Here is a 6,449-nt window from a genome sequence, read left to right on the forward strand (position 1 = left end):
GGAGTGGGGTGTGTGTTGTGGGGAGGAGGGATGTTGGTGTCACTGTGATGTGGTTGCTGCAGCTTTGCTCCCAGTGCTGTGATTTCTGCCCCCCAGGTTCTGTGGTGGTGGGATGAGACCCTGTGGGAGAGGCTGAGGTGGCTTTCTGTGGTCAGTGCTGGTTGGGGCTGTTTTTAGTGCTCCTCTGGAGGGGGGTGGGGGGGGGTTCCACCAGGCAGGGGCATGAGTGTCCCACAGCCTGTGCTTGTGGTAGAGGCCACTGTGTTTTGTTTCTGCTTTTGAGCTCTGTGTTTGTGGTGACTGAGCTCAGGACATGTAGATGCTTGTGCCTTGGCAGCTTTAATTTGTGTTTTCTGTGAGCTTTTCTGGCACTGCCAGCTCTGAGTGGCAGTCCTGGGCTTCAGCCATGTGTTCAGCCTGGCACAGGTTGGGGGGCAAGGTGTGGGGGGCACACTGTGGCACAGTGATGAGCCCTCTGGGGGCAATGGGAGCAGAGGCCTTGCTCTCGTTAGCCCTTGTTAGACCTGGCGCACTAACAAGTGAGGTTCACTAGGACGTGTCCCTGTGCCAGGGAAAGGAGTGGCAGTGGCACAGAGGGGCAGCTCCTGCTATAATGCCCCAGTGCAATTCACCTGCATCACCTGTGCTTATGTGAGGTTAGCAAATGCAGTTACTGGGACGTATGCTGTTCTGAGGATGGAGGGAAAAGCTATGGCACCGACTGCACTCTAATGAAAGTACAAATGTGTAAGTGAGGAAAACTCTTGTGCCTGTAAAGAACTACACCTCGTCCTGGCTTGCTGTGATTTTAGTCTATAGGTACTAACATAAATATTGTTGTATTCTTCTTGTATTTGAAAACTGTGGTGTGTTCTAATGCTGTACATTCTTACTCCTGTGATGCAAACATCACCTTCACCTGTTTGTCCAAAGTGTTGTAATGGCCGTACTCTCTCTAGCGCTACACTTCAGTGGGGACCTGCAGTGTGTCTGTATAATATAACTAGGATTGCTCCTGTGATTTTATTTCTAAACTCATGTTCATTGGGAAGTGAAAGGGCTGGTGGTGTACCGATCTGCTCTCATGGAAGTTGCTCATGAGCCAATGATGCGGCTTTTGAAAAATAAAAAAAAGACTTGTATTTGCAGTGTAGGAGAGAAGGAACTGTCCTTCACTTTGCAATTAGGATAGGATGAAGGGGGGTATTTCTACTGTTTCTTTACAATGTAAACACTCACCTTGTCAAATACACAAACCTGCTGGTCGCTCTGAGCCTCACTGCCTTCACAAATCTCTCCCTGTAAATAACTGGAGCAACAGCCAAGCAGGACTAGGAAACTGCTGTTTCCTGTAAGCAAGGCCAGCTGTTGGGTTACTGAGGATGTTTCAGGGAACAATGGGTGCAATTACTGCTTGGCTTCTGTGCAGTAAACTTCCATGGGTCAAATGATGCTCTGAGTTATCTGAAATACTTCAGGGTTTTTTCTGGTCAGTTCTCAACTTTGTCCACACCCCTAGACTTGACAGTAAGGAAGACATTAATTTAAAACAAAAAAATATTACTTAATATTTGTTTTTTTCTGAGCATATTTTTGATCGAATTTGCTTTCAGACACGGTAAGTAATCCCTTTGCTGCTGTCAAGAGATAAAAAGATGCAGAGAAGCCCCTCCCTCAGAAAACCCTGGGTATAATATTTGCTATACAGTAGCATTTTGTAGTCAAGAAGAACCTGCAATGATTGGAAGAAAACATAATTTTTGCTGTAATGCCTTAAGAGACATTGTAGAACAACTGCTGTTCATGAAGTTATGTGATTGGGATGAAGGATGGTATTCCTAGGGCCTGCTGTGGTGTTAGCTGCATGAGGAGATTAGTCTAATGAATAAGCACCTTGTTCTGAGGTAGGGTACAATTTTTCCCCTCTTCTCTGCAACAATTACTTAATCAACAGAGTGAAAGCTTGTGCTCACAGTGTGAAAAGGCACAGAGGTAATTCTGCTTGGAAGCAGGTCATCCCAGAAAAAAACCCAAACAGTTGTTTGTAGTGAGAGCAGCTCCCAGCTGGCTAGATGGCATCTAGGTGTGCTGGGAGAGGAACCTGGATGGCACAGGGGATGTGTGCTTGGCAGCTGCCTTCCACTGCCCCATGGTGCTGCATGCTGTGGGCTGGCCCTGCACCTGCTCTGGCCTGGGGAACTAGCTGGCAGCTCAGCTTTTTGTAGAGCCCTTAACTATTGGGGAAAAAATCTGTAACTTTGGTGCTGACTTGATGAAGTAGCTGGATAAGCTCTTGGAAGAAGCACCCTTTCAGCTGGCCACCTTGGTGGCATGAGCCTGGCATCTCAGCTCATTGCTGCCTGGCCCTACTAGGGCAGGCAGAGGCTGTGGGGCTGCGTCCCATGCGGGGCTGTGTCCCACCAGCCCTTGCCTGATGCTGCTGGGACTGCCCGTGAGTGTTTGCTGTGGGGACAGAAGGGTGCAAACCTCCCCTCTTCACTCCCATGAGCCAGGCATTGGAAACAAGGGGTTAAAATACTAACTATGACACACCACAAAACTATTAGCTTCATCTAACACAACAAAGATTTCATCAGCAGGGTTAGCTCCTCCCATTTCTTTTTATAACCATGGATTTTAAGACCCACTGGGGAAAAAAAAAATGTGGGCAAGAAGCATCTGAAACTGGATACTTTTCTATGTAAGGTTTTGAAATGCCCAAGTTGATTTAAGCAATTCTTCAGCTGTGTGTTGTGTGATGCCGTGTTGCTCTGCCCAGCTGCCGATGGGCAGTGCCCGCCTGCATCTCCCCCCGCAGCGCTGGCGCGGGAGCCTTTGGTCGGGACAGCTGTGGCATGTGTGCTGTTTACCAACTGCTCAACACAGAAAAACAAAGCTTTCATTCCTGCGCTATGGAAAACTTCTGCCAAATAATCCACGCCCTCTCACTAGGGAGGAAAGCATAATAAACACTGATGTCTCCTCACCCTTTTATGCCTTGTATATTAATCACCCTACAAGGGTTCATGCCTTTTCCATGCTCCAGTTTGCGTTTGCCCTGTAACTACTGGGAGGAGTCCTGCTTTGTCTATAAAAAGCTGCACTTTGCTGAGCGTTGTAACAGAACCGAACTTAGGGATTCACTCACCCAGCCCCCGTGGGCAGAGAGGAGCGAGTGCGGCCATGTTTGGGATTGGGAAGAAGCTCGCCGAGGAAGCCACGCAACAAGCGGAAAGCGCTGCACAGGCGGCAGGTAAATACAGAAGGCTGCTTTCCCCCTCCTGTGCCTGAGCTGTAACCTGTGTGCCCTGTGTCTGCCCCTGCAGCTGGCAGCAGGTCTGTCTCTTGGGCATAAACTCTGTAGATCCTCTCCTCAAGGGTGTGGTCAAGGTGCTGTAATTGCCAAACCCTTTAACACTCTAGGAAATGAAGGCTGGTATTAACCATTGGTCTTTCACAACTTCTCCCACCCTGGCTTTTTCTGTGTGGGTGTCTAGGCAATGCATTGAGAGGATGGTGGGAAGCTGAGAGGGGAGGCAAGGCTGTGTATTTAGGACTTTGTTTCCAAACATTAGCAACCATGAGAAATACAAACTTCATCGTGGATTACTTTCCTGAAGCTCCATGGTCTCTGATCTGCTGCTCAGTGCTGCACAGTATGTGCAGTTAAGTTGGCTCTGCTGAGCTGTCAGTGCCTCAGCCCTACCAGCACTGCAGCCACACAGCCCACCGAAAACACCAGGAGCTCAGGACACCTGAATCAAGGTTACCCCTGTGGAGTGGCTTGCTGAATCAGCCCTGAATTTAAATAATGTGCCCCTTAGATGAGCCATTGTTAGTGAAGCTAACACAGATCTACACTGGTACAACTTCTGAGTGGAGACTGCTTCATATCTCTCTACAAGACATTTAGGTAAACTCTCAAAACCAGGTATTTGTCTGTGACTTCAAATGCAGTTAGAAATGCTACTTGCAGGATGTGTTCCCAGTGAAGCAAGTGGAAAGTCTGCTTAATTACTATCCCTCCTTGGTTCAGTCTGCTAAGAAGATAAGAGATGTATAATCCCACACCCACTGTCCCCTTTTACAAAGAATTTGTGTTTATGCTTAAACCTGCTGTTTTTACGCTGAAGCACAAAAGAAAAACACCAGGACATGGGCAATTGGAGGGTAGTAATTAGTTTCTGTTTTCACATGAGGATTTCTTAATTTTGTTGTTGCTGTACAGCATCCTTAGAAATGCATGGTGTGTGGAGGCTTTTTGATGTTAACTTTTTTTTTAATGAGGAAACATTATCTATGGTTTCCTATGCTAGATTGATGTGTGGATGTCTTGGAAGTGGTATTTGTCATCTTGAAGGAGCTGAGTAGTAGCTGATTGAACTAAGTGTTTAGGAGTCAACAAACTTTTAAAATAGCAACAGCATTCCTTCCCTTCTGTCTTAAGCACTTAAAGCTGAATCAGTTTTCAGAAACCAGTGGTCTAAAGCCCTTTGCCTTTACCTTGCCCACAACTTCAAGTCCTGTGCTGCAGCATGCCTTTTCCACCTGAAGTTGGATCCTGGAACAACAGGGGGAAGTCACAGGCAACGGCCCAACTTTAGTCACTTCTGTACCATCAGCACATACCTTGATGACTGGCAGCAAATATGCAGCACGGGATGCTGAACTCATGTCAAATTGTTGTCAGTACTGCACCCAGGCCTGGAATGGTGATAGAGGTACCCTCCAATTCCCCTTTTAAGTGAAAATAAAGGAGTTAATGCCACATTTTTAACTATAACAAGATTGTCCAACTGGTGGTTCTGCAGCTAACTATTCATTAACTTGTCTCTGAATCACTTCTGTTGTGCCTGCATGTGCGCTGAAGACACAGTTGCTAAGTGCAGAGTAGCACGACTGGGCTTTGCAAGTATCTAAAATTAGCACATACCCCATGATTCCTAAAAGGAGTCATGAAATCAGCTGTGATTGCAAAGGGAAGCATTTTCCTTAGCCACACCTTAAGAGCAGTGTAGGTAATTCACCAGTTAGGAAACTGCAGCAAGAGATGATGCATCATGACAATTAGCACGTCTTTTAAGCATTATAGTGTCCTATAAACCCAAGGTGAAATAAGCCACTGGTTTTTTTACAGTACACTTAACAAAAAGAGCCATTTAATCCAAGCCTGGAGATCTTTGAAGTTTTAGCCACTCCCTGTCCACTTAAATGTCCCTTCTCACCTTCCACGAGGAATCTGGCCTGCTCAGTCAGCCCCCATTCAATGTCTGTTATGCAGTAGATTTTTTTTTTTAAAAGATAGTATTTGGAGCCAGGGGGAGTAAAGCAAATACAGGTTCAACTGAAGGCTACTTATGCCAAACTTTTATTTGACTCTTGTGATCAAGTCTTCCCCAATCATAGCTATTGGTGGCCTATCACCCAAATATTTATCACTGTTTTCCAAGCTACAGTTCATCCACTTTAAGACAGTAACTTCTCTTGCTCTTCATGTTTTTTTCTCTTCTATTGAATGTTTTTATGCCTTTGAAACTAGTCTGATCTCTCATAGAATAACATTTTCTCTATCTACAAAAAACAGTATTAGACTGATCACTGGAGGCTGATGTGCTGCTCTTACAGCGTGCTGCTTCAGACAGCAAGCATCAAGCCTCATGCAGTGAGTGAGAGGATCTTTACCAGCCAACTGCCCAAGCCTCTTTCCTGCAGATCTCAGCCAGGCTCAGCAAAAGGAAGGTTTTGTGGCACCTGGTTCTCTACTAGGGTTTGTTTCCTGACACTGTAGATGACAGAGGTGGTAACCTGTGTCATCTTGATCTGTACCAAGACACATGATGATGTGGGGAACCGCAGCCAACTTCCTAATAGTACTTCCCTCCACTAGACCAAGGTGCCCATCCTTATTGAATATTTTTCAACTTCTATCCCTGAAACATTTAGTGAACCCTTCTAAAATGTGATTACTGAGTTTAGGGGAAGGGTAAAGACTGCTTGGTTTACACTTGTTTTTCTTCTAATTTCAGTTAACACAGTGGGTCAGACTGTGCAGCAGGCAGTGGAACAGGCTAAGGATGCTGGTCAGAAAGGTATGGAAATATTTCTGTTTCTGTCAACCTCAGGCCAGTGAAACCCCAGATAGGTCCCCCAACCCTGCCTTGCCCATTCTCCCTCACCAGGTGCTAAAGGGAAAGGTATTACAGTGATGTTGCAGTGACCTTTGTTTTTCTCTTTTAAAAGCTCTGGATGAAGTCTACAAAGTTGCTGAAACCGGTGAAAAAACTGTAAAAAACATAGCGAATCAAGCGACTTCATGGGGCAAAGGCTTTGGACAATGAAGACAAAAACGTTAACACTGCTGAAATTTTTGTAAACAAGTTTCTACTACATGTACTCTTAAATAAAGATAATACTGACACTCCACCTGGCTTGCATGTATTCCTTAGGAG

This window comes from Chaetura pelagica, unplaced genomic scaffold (genome assembly GCF_000747805.2).
Source record: "Chaetura pelagica isolate M959 unplaced genomic scaffold, ChaPel_1.0 scaffold346, whole genome shotgun sequence".
In the NCBI taxonomy this organism is placed as follows: Eukaryota; Metazoa; Chordata; class Aves; order Apodiformes; family Apodidae; genus Chaetura; species Chaetura pelagica.